General features: G+C 46.6%; 1 protein-coding gene and 1 long non-coding RNA gene across 8 annotated transcripts in view; one reads left to right on the top strand and one right to left on the bottom strand.

Moving 5' to 3' along the window:
- Cdh13 (cadherin 13) overlaps window positions 1–16,397 on the top strand; it is a 1,170,900-nt gene that overhangs the window by 670,675 nt on the left and 483,828 nt on the right. The window lies entirely within an intron of this gene.
- Window positions 1,843–6,350, bottom strand: LOC110348744 (uncharacterized). Of its 2 annotated transcripts, XR_002394255.2 has the most exons (4): window positions 6,143–6,350; window positions 4,697–4,823; window positions 2,648–2,869; window positions 1,843–2,062 (listed from the first exon to the last, which is right to left on the bottom strand). It is a non-coding gene; the product is annotated as an uncharacterized LOC110348744 (long non-coding RNA). The 2 variants fall into 2 exon arrangements; XR_015450438.1 differs by lacking the exon at window positions 1,843–2,062 and having other exon boundaries at window positions 2,386–2,869.

Here is a 16,397-nt window from a genome sequence, read left to right as displayed (position 1 = left end):
TGTGTTTATGGCCATCAATGTAGTTGGGAGCAAACCTGCTTCTTTAGAGAACAGAACCCTAGGTCTTCAAAAGCCCATGCTTTCATCTCTACTCTTGCAAGTTTAGAAAGCAGAGAGTGTGTGGGTGCGTGTATTGACATTATAATTGCGCCAATGTTGTTATTTGTCTTAAAGTTAAATGCTCCTCACTTGCAAGAATATGCCAGTGCGTTAACATTTCCAAAATCCAGCAAGAAAGCATGTTGCCGGAAGCCTCAGGGGTTTGGACGATACAAAAGTAATGTGTGATCCATTTGCCCTTGGACTTTGAATGAGTCCTGCCATGGACGCTACTGTTTTTTAACACTGCATGGTAGACGTGAAGCTGAACTCTTCATGAACAGCCTCTTGATTAATCTATTTCACACAAGAGGCTGAAGAAGCAAGCATTAGCACCATTGTACAGATAAGCCCGTAAGTGTCACACGACCTTTGCAAGGGCTCACGGCTGGACTGTATTGGATTTGGGATCCACAGCCCTTCCTCTGGGGCTCCAAAGCCCAGCATTTTCAATCGCAAAGAAACACTTCTGCCTGTTTTTACCCCCCACGTCCCTTTGATATCTAATCTGTAAATTCCTTTGCCCCTTTCCTAGGAACTCCATCTCCTAGGGCTGAGAAGGGAATGGCTGGCTGGATGATCAATCGCTTCTTAAATACCACCTTGCTCCCTGACCCACCGCTACATCACCACAGCCCCTGCCCCAGCTCCCCTTTGGGTTTCCCGAGCTTCTGATCCAAAGTGACACCTGGCAAAATAATTTAGCTCTGGCAGTATTGGGAGCTGACATATTAATGTAAAGCCTCCTGAAATATTACTCATTATTATGCATTTTGCCAGCATTTGAGTGATTTGTGAACTCTTCATTGGAATAAAGTACTGTAAATGATTCATGAATGACCAAGTTTATGAAATTCTATAAAAATATTAGCAGGTGGTAATGGTTCCCTCACACTGTGAATGTAATCTGCTGGCTGCAAATTTGTCAATATGGGAGAACAGGAGTGTAGTGGGAGACAGAGTCTCGTGGGCAGGTGGGGGGCCAGATGGAGGGTCTGGGATGGTCTCCACAGTGGGTGTGAGGAAAAACAGGAAGCAGAACAGACCGAGGAGAGGGCCGATGTCATCAGCAGGAAGCTGTCACCCTGATCTCGTGCCCACAGTGGGAGAACCACAGAAAACTGGTGAGGTCAGAGTTGGATAGGAGAGCATTTGGGAACAAAATGAAAATTTACTGAGCACCTATTTTGTGCCCAAGAACTCCCTACCTCCCCCGACACACACAGAATATTGCTTATCTTCTTACCTTTAACTGATGAACTAAGGATCAAAGGGTTCCCCAGATGTATTGTTACATCACTGTTGGTTCAACCCTTCCTGGAAATTTACAATATGCCAGAGATCCATGCTAAATACCCAAGTGACGATCTCCTTTAACCCTCATAAAGATGAGCTTGACACTGTTATCGTGCTGATATGAAACAGACAACTGTCTTCTTGACTTCAGACCGTGAGCAGGGCCACGATATCCCCTTCTGGCTATTTGCCTATGTCTTCTGCTATATGATTTGCTCTCCTTATAGCTAACTTCTTGGTCAAGTTTTGACTTTGTGGTTAAGGGTGTCGCCATAAGATTAGAATAATTGAATTGGGAGTTTATCTTCGTTTATGTGTCTATACTTTGTAACCCACATGTAGTTCCAAGACAATTGATCAGAAAATACATTAGGGTGAAAAATATAGCTGTCCTGTGGAAACAGACATGTCATAATGTCAGTGTCCCTACGACATTTGGGACATTATAGATTTACCCACAGTAGAGAGTTGCCTAGTGATTAAGTAGTTAGTAACAATGTCTATGCTATGCATGGATGATGCACCCATTACCTTAATGGGATTGTCCTACTTCAGTAAGATTTGTCCTTGGGATGCTCCTACCTCTCAGGTGTTAGGACAAGCTACATAAGTCTTCTTGATCTTCTGGTCTGGTCATTTCTATGACCATTTTGTTGGTCCCTTCCAACTAATTTATGAAGAAATGCATTTATTAAGAAACCAATACAATTGACAAAAGGGTCAACTAATCTGGGTTACACGGCCAGGGAAGGCAGCACTGCTCTAAGTCATAAAAGATGTTATTCGCGTCTAAGGTCTCTCAGCCTCTGTCCTTGGGACATTTTGGACTGAGGCATTCTTTGTTTGGGCACCCTGAGCAGGGCTTTGAGGGGTGTTTAGTGGCACCCATGATGCCTAGTCAGTAGATGCCAGTGACTCCCCCAGTCTTGACAACCAAAAATGCCTTAGATAATTCAAATTGTCTTGAGGGAGGGAACATATTCCCCCACTTGAGGGCCACTGTTCAAGGGGAGTCACCTGCCCTGCCACTCTGCACCAGTGATGCTCAGAACAGGATGCATCAACTCTGCTTAGGCTGCCCGAATAGAGCCTGTGGCTCTGCACCCACCCTCTGGACCCCCAGGTCTGCGGAGTGAAGGGGTAGCCTAGGGTCTCTCACTGCCATGGCCATCGTGTGTGCTGGCACTTCTGGGAAACAACAGAGATCACACACAGGCCTCCAGCTGCAAGAGAGCTGTGGATTTTGGTTTACCGCAAAGCCAGCCAGCAGGGCCTGGGCTGGCTGGTGTCGCCTGAGGATCTGCAGTGGCATCATTACAGCTCTGTCTCCAGTGGAAGCAGCCAGTGATGAGCTGGGCTGGTGGGACACGTGACCAGTCCAGGCTTGGCGCCATGTGTCTTCAGACTTGGGATCCTAACTTCTCTTGTCATTTTGGTCCTATCAGCCAATCTATCACACATCCCTAGGAGAGCCCTGAGTAGGAAGAAGCAAAGGAGGTGAGTTAAAGTCTAAGCTTTGAGGATTTTGACTCTGCTATCAGATGAGTCATAAGAAATTGCAATTGTTATAGGTGAAAATAGAATGAGCACTGGCCATTTCGTGGTTCACCCTAATACAGTGTCACCTTATTACAGCAGCTGTTTTCTGCCCCTTAGAAGTAGAATGAGATCACAGCACCATCTTCTAAGGGTTTGAGAGCTGGAGACTGGGGTATGGCAGGGCTGGCCCCAGCTGATCACTTAGGAAGCTCCTGTTACTGGGAGCTATTCTGCCACAGATCAGTTTGTTTAAGCTCCCTGAAGGCAGGGAGAGAGGCACAAATACTGTAGTCACTCGGCATCCAGCTAGCAGTTGAATGTTTCGTGTTAGTGGCACTCTAGGAAAGGGTTGTCTCACTGGGCAGCTTTCAAAGCTCAGCCCCCCACTAGTAGCATCACCTGGGCACCTGTTAGAAGTCCCAGCCCACACCTGCTGAGCCAAAAACACAAGATGGGTCCTAAAATTGGGCATTTGACCCACCCTCTGGATGATTCCACAGCACCCCAAGAACCATGGTTTAAATGCTGTCGGTCCCAAGTATTGATGTCACTGTAGCTGATCTGATTCATTAATTTGCTCAATGAAGGTGACTTTGACCAGCCCTTACTGTCCCACTGGGTAACATGCCTGTGCCTAGATCACTTCTCCGGGGCCTCCAGTTGGCTGCTGCAGTCTCCCTCTCCCATGCAGGCTTCTCAGTATGGCTTTTTTGTTCTTTGAATGGCTCCAGAGAGTCAGGAGAATTCATCCCAGGCTCCTTTGCTCCATTCTGTCTAGATTTTGGATGACTGTTAAATGCCACGTTTCTGAGTGTTTGCTGGTTTCTGAGAAACAGCCTTTCAGGCCAGAGATGAAGGGATCTTCAGAAGATTGAAGCTAGTACAGCTGAGATAATTCCTGGTAGGAGGATGCTGGCCTCAGGGTCAGCGCAGCTAGCATTTCTGCCTTTTAGATCTGAGACTGCAGCAAGGCATTCGTGGTTTTCAAACTTGGCTGCACCCTAGAATCACCTGGGCAGGTTTTGCACCTCCCAGGCCCAGGATGCCTTTCAAGCCAATTCAATGTGAACATCTTGGAGTGTGACAAGGCACCAGTGTGAATCCAAGTTGGAGAACCATGACGTTAATGTTACCTGTCCGTATCCCAGTTTACGCTTAAATAAAAACAGGGACGATGACACCGACCACATCTGATATGTTGAGGATGTAGGAGTTTCTGACATAATAGTAGAAAACCCACCTTACTTCCCAACAACTGCTTGACTTTGAGCAAATATCTACAGCATACTACTTCCTTAGACAGCAGCACTGAATAAAATAGAAATGCAGAGAAATGATAAACAAAGGAATGATCATCTTCTTTAGAAAGAGTAATTCAGGAATTGGTCGCAATCTCTCCCAGCTCAGGGCCTGGAGCACCTCCCTTGGCCCCTTTCCACTTTGGCTCTTCACATTTCTCGGCACTTCACTTTGCAGCTCGGCCTTATCTGCCAGGTGCAGCCGGTGAAACTGAGGCATGAAGAGGTTAACCAGCACGGTCGTGGCAGCCTCCTGCCTGGATTAGTCTTGCTTCTGGCTGATTATTTATTTGGTCCACTAAGCAAAGCTGCTTCCTCACTCAGGGCTACGGAAACACACTTTTCTGAATTTCATTAGCACAGACTCCTCTGAAGAGGCTCAACTTGACTCCTGGCAGGAGAGAGAACCCCATGTACTCCGACTTTCCCTCCCGCCCACACACAAGGCCTCCCATCCCCAGCACCTGGCTCGCACACCGGCTCAGCAAATCCATGGAATGAGTACATCGTGCCATGCCCGGATAGCCTTTTTCGCTTGAGTCATCACAGCTGCTTTACTCAGACGACCTGGTGGTGTTTTCTCGCAAGGTGCTGAAGCATTAAAATACATCAGACCTAGAAGAACCTTTAGGCCCACTTACTTGTCTAATTCAGTAAATTTGCAAATAAAAGCAAGTGAAATAATTGGCCAAATGTTCTGACTCCCGCACTCACACTAAGGTGCTGAGACATAATTATCCCTCCATAGCAAGCTTCATGGCTACATCCTGGGCACAGACCCTACACCCAGACAGGGCATCTGTTACCCACCACTTGCTTACCACCTACCTCCCTTCGTCAATATACATGCAGAATTTTGTTTTGTAGCCAGGCGTGATGGCACACACCTGTAATCCCAGCATGCAGGGAGTCTGAGGCAGGATCACAAGTTCAAGCCCAGCCTGGACAACTTCACAACTTAACAAGACCCTGCCTCAAAAATACAAAAGAAAGAAAAGAAAAAAGAAAGAAAGAAAGAAAGAAAGAAAGAAGGAAAGAGAACAGTTGGGGGTGTAGCTCACTTGAGAGGCCTAGGTTCAATCCCTAGGACTGAAAAAATAAAAGTTTTTACTTTGTTAAGAGTGAGCAGGGGAGGGGAGGAAGGGTTTGTGGACTGAGAAGAGAGAAGAGCAAAGGAGAAGGCAGAGACAGGTTTTCCTCTTGGTTCTTGAAGTGGATTTGGGTTGGAAGGCAGTGAATGTGTGAAGTTATCCATGATGTGTTCTGCAAGACTGAGAGTTACACTAGTTAAACCAATTCTGAAAGATTGAATAAGAGTCTTGGCCTAAGCACCAAGGCTATAGGACCCGGGACAAAGGCTGAGACAGCTAGAAAGGGGCACCAGCAGCATGGCAGTCCTCTGTGGAGGAAGGAAAATGTGACTCCTGTTGACCTTGGCTTGCAAATCTCCCCATCCCCATCCTGGCTGCCTGCTGCATTATTAACAGCACATGCTGCCTGCTTGGGGTTGAAACGGGGAAAGCCGTGGGCAGAGAGCAGCACGTGTGGAAACATGCTCAGAAGACATACTCCTGCCTGCCAGGCCCTCTCTCCCAGCCAGGAGAAGGCAAAGAAAATGAGCAGCAGGTGTGGCCAGCAGCCTGGGGACTGTAAGAGCACATACGAAAGGGCAGCAGGCAGCATTGCAACCCAACTTTCATCTGCCACCATGTCAAGGTTCTGAGGAGAGAGCAGCAAAGCCCCCCAAGCCTGTTTCCGCTTTCATGGAGCCCTCAGTAAACAGCTTTAGTGAGTATTCGGCACCTTTGCGTCTAGGTAAAGACACTGAGAATGTTGGGATGGGCTGCCGATCAAGGAAGGGCTTTCAAGCGGGGAAGAAAGGCTCCCAAGGGCAGGAGCGTGGAGCTCACCTCTGGGTACCCCTACATCAGAGCTTTGCAGCCAGAGTTGATCCTGGCGGTGTTAGAGACGGCTCTGCTTATCCCAGTCAGGGAGGCTGCTCAGGAGAGTCCCACATGTGCCCGGGGCCCTGCTCTGGGGGAGCCACTGTGGGCCCAGCCACCTAGAGGCTCTGAAGATGTGTCACCGTTTGTTTGCTCAGATAGTTGGGAGCCTCGAGTAGAGAAGGCATCTGTGTTTGTTTCTGGGGCATCACAAAGTACTTTATCCTTGTTCTTGTGCGTTTCACTGTCCAGCTTTGTGTCGGTTGGACTGCACTGTGATGTAACAAGTCAGAGGAGGCCATGTGGTCAGAGCAGGTGCTCAGCAGTGAGGAGCAGTAAGCAGGTGATGGTGGGGACAGGGCCGGGAGGGGGTCAGGACAGAGTCCGGACCCCTCTGGAGACGTGCATGCGCACAATTGTGGACTTTCCTGGAGGAATGGGGCGCAGCACAGGGAGTGACTGAAGGCGTGAGCGTGTGCTCAGGAGTGAGCTTCCAGGATGCTCTGTGATGAGGCAGGTGGTGGAGGGTTGTGGACAGGAGAGCAGCGTAGCCACCTTTGGATTTTACAGAGACTGTTCCAGTGTGAGGCAGTCGGTCCTGCCCCTGGGTCCCTGAAGCCAGGTGACACCTGCAGAAGGTGAAGTTTCGGAGGAGGGAGGAGACAGACTAATCCAGACTCACAGCAAAGCTACCACATGCACCTTGGGATGGAACAAGCGGCAGGAATTAGGCAGTGAGGATCATGCCAAGCCTTTCCAGGCAGCTTACATTTTATTGAAAGAAAGACTCAGCCGCAGAGTGTGCAGCAAGGGAGGGACATCCACTTTGCATTTCACGAAGATAACATTTATTTGAGCAAGTCAACAATAACATTCAAATTGCCATGAAATAGAAATTAATTCAAGAATGCATCCATTTGTTGAGAAGCCACTACCTACCAGGCACTGGGGAAAAGAGTAAAGAAAAAAACCTTACCTTCCCCCAGCTCAGCTGCAGAAAGCTGTTCTTTATTTCTAAACCTGTGTGCCCAGGGGTGGGAAGTGTTTCCTGTGTTGCCCAGTCCCCCCTGGTTAGTCTGGCTCAATCTCCAAACAGAGCAAATATTCTCTTTTAAAATTCCCAACTCTCAGTTCTTTCTTCTGCATAAGTTTATCAGTGGGTTATCTCAAAACTACGTATTGAACACAGTTGGCCAGAGCTGTTAGCCGTTGATTCCTTTGATTGGTGTCTGTTTTAAGATCTGCATTATGAGGCAGGCTTATCATGCCTTCCAGAGGCCTCAGGTACCAACGGATCATTTCCATATTATTTTTCATTCCTCTGAAGATGCAGATGTCTGCATAACAGGCTGCTTTAAGCCAAGTCCACCTTTTGTGGTACTGTGTTGGAAAGACCACTCGCTCTCACCAGAAAGCACTTCCTGCGCCTCCTTAACTCTTGGCTGTTCATTCCTCTCCTGCAAATGGGGCCAAAGGGAACCTCAGTCAGGATGCCAGACCTGATGCTCTGAACTGCAGTACAGCGAAAGCTAACTGGAGAGAACGCAGCCTCAGAAAAGGGTGGCTTAGCACAAAAACAACACTAATGAGGCTACTTGGCTGCTATATACAGCAAGATGCCAGGAGGGGAGCCCTGTGCTCTTTTGAACTTCATCAGGTCTTCCTTCTATTGATCACTAATTTCTGGGGATTGTACAGTCAAGGTGATATGCCTCAAGCGGGGGTCAGAAGGACTCAGAAAACTGGACAACTGGCATTTCACTATTAATGCTAGGTGCATTTGCTCTTCCTTTTGAGCATTAAATGCAGAGCCTAATCATGAAATCTTCTAAATTCACATTAGTTTCTGCTCAGTATTTCTTACTCCCTGTTAGGTGAGGCTCTGGTCATTAGCAGGCCTGAATCAGTTCCTAAATAAAAGGAACCATACAGTATTTCTTTTTTAAAAATTTTTATTGGTACCCTTTAGGTATACAGTATAATGACATTCATCATTGGAAATTTGCACCTTTACATAATCTCTCTTGGCTCTTATTTTTTCCCCATTTCTCTGCCCTCCCTTCAACCCCTCCACCACCACCCCCATTTACAAAGACTTCATTTCCTTGTTTTCATTTTCTCATATTAATTCCTTTCCCTTCTATTTTTTCCCCTACACCTCCCCCTTCCCCTTCCCCTTTGCCCCTTTTCTTCCTATTTCACACTATCTATTATACCTTTTAGTCCTTATTTACACTTTCAGTTTCTCACACCAGAGACCAGGCTGTATTTCTAAAACAAGTGTTAACTCAGGAAGGCAGGGGTGCAAGGACAGCATTGTGTTTTCCATTGTTGATGGAGTCCGTGGGTTGGCATGGAAGTTCTGCATCATCTCCTATTCCTCCTGGAACTCGCATTCCACTTGACTTTCTGTCCCCTGGACTTACCTATGGGAAGCTAACCAGTGGGCATGAAGCTGAGGAGTCATTCTCATTCTTAGAAATGCACAGTGTGGGTAGGCAGCATCCTTTGCCACAATCCAGGAAGTACAGACTCCGAGATGGAAGGAAGGGAAAGGGCAATCTGTACTTGGAATGTGGATCAAACATGTACCAGGATTCATCTTGGAAATGCCATTTCCGTCCAAAATGGTGGCTCTACTCCTTCTTGTGCCTCCATCTTCCCTGGGCGCCAACCTACACCCAACTCCCTAACCTAGAGTGGGGCCGGAAAGACACTTGAAAGTGAAAATGATTGTCCGTCTTCTGGGTACAGAACCTGTGCGTCGTGGTCCTCATCTTATAACAGACTCTTTTTCCACCTCCAGTCCCATCCCCGTGCCTCTCTCCCTAGGAACAATTCTCGATGTCTGTGAAACTCAGATGCTGAGGTTTTGCTGCTAGTAAGCTGGGGTTGGTGGGCATTCACATTTCTTCCAGTGCCTGGAGGGAGAAGCAGCCTCAGGGGACACCAAAGGCAGCCCTGTGATTGTTGCTTCCAAGGGCCAGAGGCCCTTGTGGTAATACTGGTTTCTCCACTATGTTTTCCTGCCAGGTGGGAGCTCCTTGGCCTCTTCCATAAGTTCCCCATTTCCCTTACAATGCGTACTTTGTGAGGCTCGTTTTCTTCAGCAGGGTGAGTGTCAGACAGCTGGGCATGTGGCTAACATTTTTGTGTAGAGTAGTCAAGGGTTCAGAACTGCATCACAGCAGCCACTTAGCACCTGTGAGCCCCAAACTGAGACCTGTGCTGGGGCCCTTTTGTCCACTGGAGAGGCTGGGGCACCTGAATGGAGGGTGGATTAGTCAATGTGAGTGGTCAGGGAGCCGAACACCGAAGCCTGGCCCTAAGCAGACCTTCCTTAGAGGAGGCACCTGAACATTAGACCTGGGAAGCTCCAAGACCAGATCCCTGCTCTAGTGAAACTGATGCAAAATAGCAACAGCCCCACTGACTGCACCAGAATGTGGTCCAATATCAATTAGATGCAATCCTGAGTGAGCCCTTCAAAGCTAAGCACTCCTCATTGAGCTCTGGGCTCATGAGACTTGAGAATGAGCAAAACATATTTGCTAATACCCTGCACCCTCATGCCCAATCTTATGTTTGTATTCCTAAGGACCTGTCTGTCAAGGGTGATTTGTGTACATTTCACTTTCCTAAGCCTCGGGGAAGTGTCAGGAAGGAGGTCACACAGCGGGTAGTGAAAGAACCAAATGACAAACGCCGCGATTCCTCCCCTCCAGAGCGTGAGCTCTGCACACTGGCTCTGTGGCCCAACAGGCAAAGGCTGGGGCTGCTCACTGTAAGCTGACAGTGCTCACCCAGGAGCACCACTGGCCTGCGGGACACAGTCCACAGTGTCTAGAGACACTTTTTGTTGTCACGTTGGGGTTGGGATTGCTCCTGGCATCCTGCAGGTTGGGGCAGAGATGTCTCTAAACGTCCTGTGATGCTGGGGAGCAGAAATGGGGTGCAGCTGGGAAACCCTGGACCAAGTGAGAACAATCAACTCCACCCAGGAGCTCTGAAAGCCCTGCCCTGTGAACCTTCCCTCTGACCAGTCATATTTTCACTCACCAGATAGCACATGAGCTGGAATCTTGTCGTGCCACAGCTCCACGTGTGCAGGGTGCCCTGTCCTAAATTCTGAGAAGTGTGGGGTAATACAGTCCTAGTAGAACTCACCACTGCCCATTTTCTATTCTGCAAGGTGTTTTGTTTTTTTTTTTCCTCAGCACAGAAGACAAATTCCATTTCCTTACTCCTCAGGGAAAACTAATTCCAACAAAGGCCATTTGTCTTTGCTACCTTAAGATCTAGATAATTTACTGCAAGTTTATTTTTATTGAAAATTATGTAGATATTATTCAGAAACACAATTTCCAACTATATGGCACACTTAACCAGATTATATTTTAAGTGTTAATACATATACTGAGAATATATGCTGGAATGTGCATTTCTTAAATATATTTTTTTCTTTTTATTCAACCCACTCCCTTTGAGATCCTCAACCTTGCATACCATGAAATGTTAAAAGATTAAAACATTTTCAAATGGATATTCTAAGTTATGAATCTTACTGTTCAACTGCAATTCAAACTCATGACACTTTTACAGCTTTATGATTAATTCAGAAATAATTTGCATTTAAATGCATTTAAGATATTTAACTTGTGACTCCAAATGTGCTTATTTTGAGTTTGGCAGAAGCACTCCAGTCTCTGAAGTGTACGGGTACTCTCTCCTCCCCTTGATTATGTGGCCTGAAAAGGATTCAGATACTAATATAGAAAAGCTTTTTCAAACTACCCTGAAGAGCTGAGAGATGCCCTCAACTCACACACACATGCATGCATGCGTGTGCATGAGAGAGAGAAAGTTCTATGCTTCCTGGAGACATTTGGGATACGCTGGAAGCTACAACTATTTACTTAAAATTTACAAACACATTTGACTCAGTAAAGGCATGTGAAAAGCCCACAATTGGTAAATGTCTTTAAACCAACATATTCCATATTGCACACCCTAAAAAACAACCTATGAGAACAATTAGCCTTTAAAGAAGTCACACTTTAGATAATGTTGGTAAAAAAAAAAATTAATGGAATCAGAAAGAAGTAGTCACCATGGAGAAGCTGAATGGGTACCCATATGTCTTCTTGAGATGCTACATGCTTAGATATTCAGAAAGATAATTCTGAAGATAGATTCTGGAACTATTAAATGTAAAAATGCAAATTAATGTAGCTTCCATTAATGTGATGGGAATGAGGTTCCTCCCACTTCCTGTTGTTTCAGTAAATCAGATGAGGAAATCCAACAGCTAGGAAATGAAATACAGACACATGCTACAGCAGGGACAAACCTATGGAACAAGACACTGTGCTGGCTGAAAGGAGCCAGATATGAAACATCATATGTTTCATAAACCCAGTGATATGAAATCTCTGGAGTAGGCAAATCCCTAAAAGCACAGGAGCAGAAGTGGATAGGGCAGGGGGACTGAGGAGCGAGTGCCTACTAGGTCTGTGGTTTCTATCGATGGAGACAGAACTATTCTGGAACTAGATAGAGGTGGTGATTGTACAAAATTATGAATGTTTTTAAGTGCCACTTTAAAATGGTTAATTTTATATGACACGAAATTCATCTTGATTTAAGAATACTGGAAAAGGATGAGAGGTGAGGGGACCCAGAGCGATGGGGCAGGAAAACCCAGGTGCAGGGGCCAGGGGGCCAGGGCTGGGGTGTTGCTGTGTACTTCATGGCAGCATGTTCTTCATGATACATACAGGAAACCAGCCCAAGGGGATGACAGCTCCACAGGGGCCCAGCGAGAGCCTCTGTTGTCCAGGCCATCTGGCTGTGGGTTAGCGATGGTAGCCTAGACCGTGCCGTCCAGTAGAGCTTCCTGCAGGGGAGGATTGCTCAGTGCCTGTGCTGTCCCGAATGGCAGTCATGCAGCATGGACCAGGATGGACACTCTGAGCACTTACACGGTGGCCACAGCAACTGCAGAAGTACATTTCTCACTTTCATCACTTTTTATTTTAATAGCCACACATGCACAGCTGGTGGGTATCATGTTGGAAAGCAGAAGTCTCAAATGCCATGAGTGGAACTCTCTTGAGCCTCACCTAGGCCTGTGTTTGAATATTAACTTCACCTCTGAGCAGCTGTGTGATTTGGGGTGGGCAGGCCACTTACCCTGCAGGCCTGTTTCCTGTCTACTTCGTAGACCCATTGCCAAGTTGATGAGGGACTGCGTGTTAAGTGCACGGAACTGGGCAACTTGTGGTGCTCAATAAATGTTATTTGTGGCTTTTGATTTTGATAATTGATGAATATTTCCTCAATGGTGCTTTAAGGAGTGAGGCTGGAGAGGTGGGGTAACATAGCAAACCATGAAATAGGACCAAGTAGAGGAGTTGGAAGCAGACCCGAGGCTCCCGATGCTGGTGTCTGATTGCTTGCTCTTGTGCTGTTTCTCCCCTTGGAGTCCTAGTCCCCAAATTCATCCCCATCTGGAGAATGAGTCTGGCACAGGGGACCTAGCTGGTTTCCCCATAAGCTGGCCTGTAGCCTGAGTGGCTCTGATCTACTGAATGAGATTCCTTGACGGGCTTGGAGTCCCAGAACAACACAATTTTGTGAGTTGGTTTATTCTCGGTCATCGTCGTTGTTTCTCACCCCAGATGCTTCTAAACTGGTTCTGGGTGGACCCTGTTCTCTTTGCCACCTCAGACTCCTGGAGGTTCTGCTTGAGTCCAATCTTTGTTCAGTTCTTCCAGCCATTGTCACTGTGCTTCAAGGGCTTGAGCAAGCCCTCTGTGCACCACCTTTTCATCGTGTACACAGTCGTCACTGGTCCTGGAGAGCAAACTCCTATGGAACAGAGCATGCACGGTCTTCTCTTGCTCTGACCTTAGCCATCCGAGATGTGTGCATCCTGTCCTCCTCACCTTGCTGAGAGCAGAGTTTGGGCTTGGAGTGAATCGTTGATCTGACCCTGAGACGTGGTCTGTCATCACCAAGTGCCCAGCATGTGCCATCACGAGCATCCCGGTGACAGCTGGGGAAGCTGAAGAAGCCGAGGCCCAGAGCTGGTCTGGACCCCTGCTCTACCTTCCACACCAGACACAGACCCTCTGCCACAGTTGCTGCCCTCCCCTGCTGTTCTTGAGAGACATAAAGCAAGGTTTCCTTGCTGTGAGTGTCCAGCAGCAGCTTGGGTGTAAGTTATCACTGCAGAGGGCAAGCAGCACCTTGGTTCATCAAGTTGGAAATAAAAAGATCAATGGGAGGAGGAAATGAAGTTAGTGAGCTCCTGCCTGGGTACTTCTTCACAGATGCCTGAGGGGAGAGGGGAAGGCCCTTTCTAAACACAGACTGTATACCAAAAGCAACTAATAATGTTCTAATCCCCCAGAAGAGCCACTTGTCATGGTTGAGACTTGTCATGGTAAGATTTATTTGGCTCCTATCAACACCGTGGATCTTGCTTTGCCATCCTCCACGATTCTGGGATCCCAGCAAGCCAAACGGACAGACAGCATTCCAGTCACCTACTTCCTGTGACTGCCTTTGTTTGTTCTGGAAGTGAACTCATTTTATTTCCCACCTTCCCTATTGCAGGCTCCTTCACAGGCTCGCTAGTTCAGCAGGTAGCGAGTTCAGAGGTGGCGTTATCAGTGGCTTCAGGCATCCACTGGGGGTCCTGAAGTGTTCCCCCTGTGGATAAGGAGAGACCCCACCCATCAGGCTCACATAAAGAGTAAGATAATGCCAAGCCCTGTGTACGCTATGTTTTATCCTGTACATACACACCTTTGATAATTTCATTTGTAAATTAGGCTTAGTAAGAGATAGTAACTAATAATAAAATGGAATACTAAAGTAATATAGTTCAATAAAAGTTAAGTGAATATAGTCTCTCAAAATACCTTATTGTATGTAGTTCTTACCAACTCCAACATAGAATTTTTTCCCCTTATTACATCAAAAACTTTCACCTTTGTTACCTAAAGGAAACACTCTAGAGCTTCCCTTTGGCATAATCTTTTTACCAAATTGTGAACATCTCTGCTCTTACACTTCAGGGCCATTATTAAGTAAAATAAAGGTCACTTGAACCAAGCACTGCAATACTACAAAGGTAGCTCTAATACCAAGAGGGCTAGTAAGTGCTAACTGATGGGTAGCATATACTATGTGGATACGATGGACAAAGGGATGACTCAGGTCCCAGACAAATGGTGCATTATGCATAAGATTTCACATGGTTCTCAGAAAGACGTGCAACTTAAAAGATTTCCAATTTCTGGAACTTTTCATTTTAATATTTTCAGATGGTGTTTGACCAAATAGTAACTGAGACTGGAAAGTGAAAGCACAGAGAACATTGGGCTGCTGTGTGTCCACTTTTAGGCTGGAGCTCTTGGACTATAGGCACAAACCAGACTTGCCCTGAGCACCTAGAGGCCAGGGTCACTGCACTCATGTTCCCTTAGTAAGGAGCCCCAGCCTCAGTCGGAGGAAACTTATCTGGAAAGAGCAGCCTATTGAAGAAACATTTGATCCAGCTGGCTTAGATATGTATGTTTTTGAGAGAGTAACATCACCAGTTTAAACATCTTCCTCATTAACTAGGAAGTCTTCTCCCATATGATTTGATCACCTTTGTAGGAAAGGTTTTCTGGAAACCCTGTAATTCGGGTCTCTAGAAACTGAGAATTCTAAAGCCCGTCTTCACGTCCGCCTCCTGAATTAGCAACCTACGTTTGAATCAAGCTTTCTGCCTTGTGAGGGGGTATTGACTACTCTTTGTTTCTGCATTCATTTATTTTTTATTGCCCAGCTTTGTGTCTGCATTTTCGTCTACAGCTCTGTCTTGGCTGATAGTGTTTGCTTTAGATTTGTGGCCTCCACAAGGGCTGAGACTGCACACTTTAAATGGGCTTTCCCACGGTGGCACAGCACTTTGTATATAAAGAACCTATAATTCACTCAACAAACATCTAGTAGTGGTTAGTGTGCATCAAGCACTGTAGATAGCAGATAGCAAATATTCAGGGGTATGAAAACGAGAGTTCCTGTTTTCCCAGAATTATATTAGTAGTGGTAAAGACATGGGAGTGACCGTATTAAGTGCTTATTTGTAATTGTAATCGACTATTCATAGGTCCATCTGAGCTGCCAGAAGCTGTGCTGTGTTTGCACTTGGGCAGTGTTTCTCTAGCTGCATCCCTTAGAACACTCCTTCTGGCAAACCAGTGAGGGATGCCATGGATGTTGAGGGTCCCCATCACTACCCTCAGGCTTGGCAATTTCCTAGAAGGACTCCCAGACTGCATATGGCTGTATTCATGCTTGAGATTTCTTACAAGGAAAGGATAGCATGCAGGATCCGTGCAGGAGAAAGGCAAGTGGGCAGTGTCTAGGGGAAACCGTGAGCTACCTGTCTCCAAGGCCCTCCCACAGGACACACGCAGGGCCTCCTGCCGAAGGCTGTGGGCGCTGGTGACATTGGCACTCTCTTCCTGATACCTTCCAAAGTTCTGACTCCCGAAAGAAAGCATAAACCACATTTGCACGATCCCAACGCAGTGAGCCACTCTTACCAACAAACAGTGGGAACTCTCCCCAGATCCAATTTAGGACCAACCTAGCAATGCAGGGCTTCCTGGGAACGGCAGTCTCAGGCCCACGACATGCGCTCTTTTCTGTACTGTGTCAAAAACACAAACCAAAGCGCCATAAGCAGTAAATTCTGACAATCCTGAATTGGCCAAAGCAAAGCTGGTTTCTTTGCCTCAGGACTCCAGTTGCCGACACCTATTTGACTATGTTCCCCTGGTGTCTCTCCCCACGGGACATCTCAGAAGATCTTTGCTTCTCAGGAAATGAGGACAAGAAACTTGGGAAGGAAGTAACATCAGTCTCGTTCAGTTAAGGTCAAGTACTGTAGAAAATCCACAACAGCAAAGGGGAATTTTAAAATATATGAATTATCTTTTCTTTTCTACTTCTGCCCTGGCAGATAATTGTTAATTTAAGTAATGTCTCCGACACTGGTCAGAGGTGCAAAGAGAGAAACTGCTGAGGCTGAGCTGGCCTCCACTGGAACATGACACCCGAGGAATCCATTTAGACTTGAAATTGTTAGAGGTGGTCTTTCCAAACCTATAATCAAGAGGCCATCTGTTAACTAAATAATTAGATTTTTCATTTGAAATGT

The sequence above is a fragment of the Heterocephalus glaber genome, unplaced genomic scaffold (assembly GCF_053883595.1).
Source record: "Heterocephalus glaber isolate CG9 unplaced genomic scaffold, H.glaber_assembly_v1.0 deba00000071, whole genome shotgun sequence".
In the NCBI taxonomy this organism is placed as follows: domain Eukaryota; kingdom Metazoa; phylum Chordata; class Mammalia; order Rodentia; family Bathyergidae; genus Heterocephalus; species Heterocephalus glaber.
Note: the sequence above shows the minus strand (reverse complement) of the source record. Positions and strands in the feature narration are given on the sequence as shown.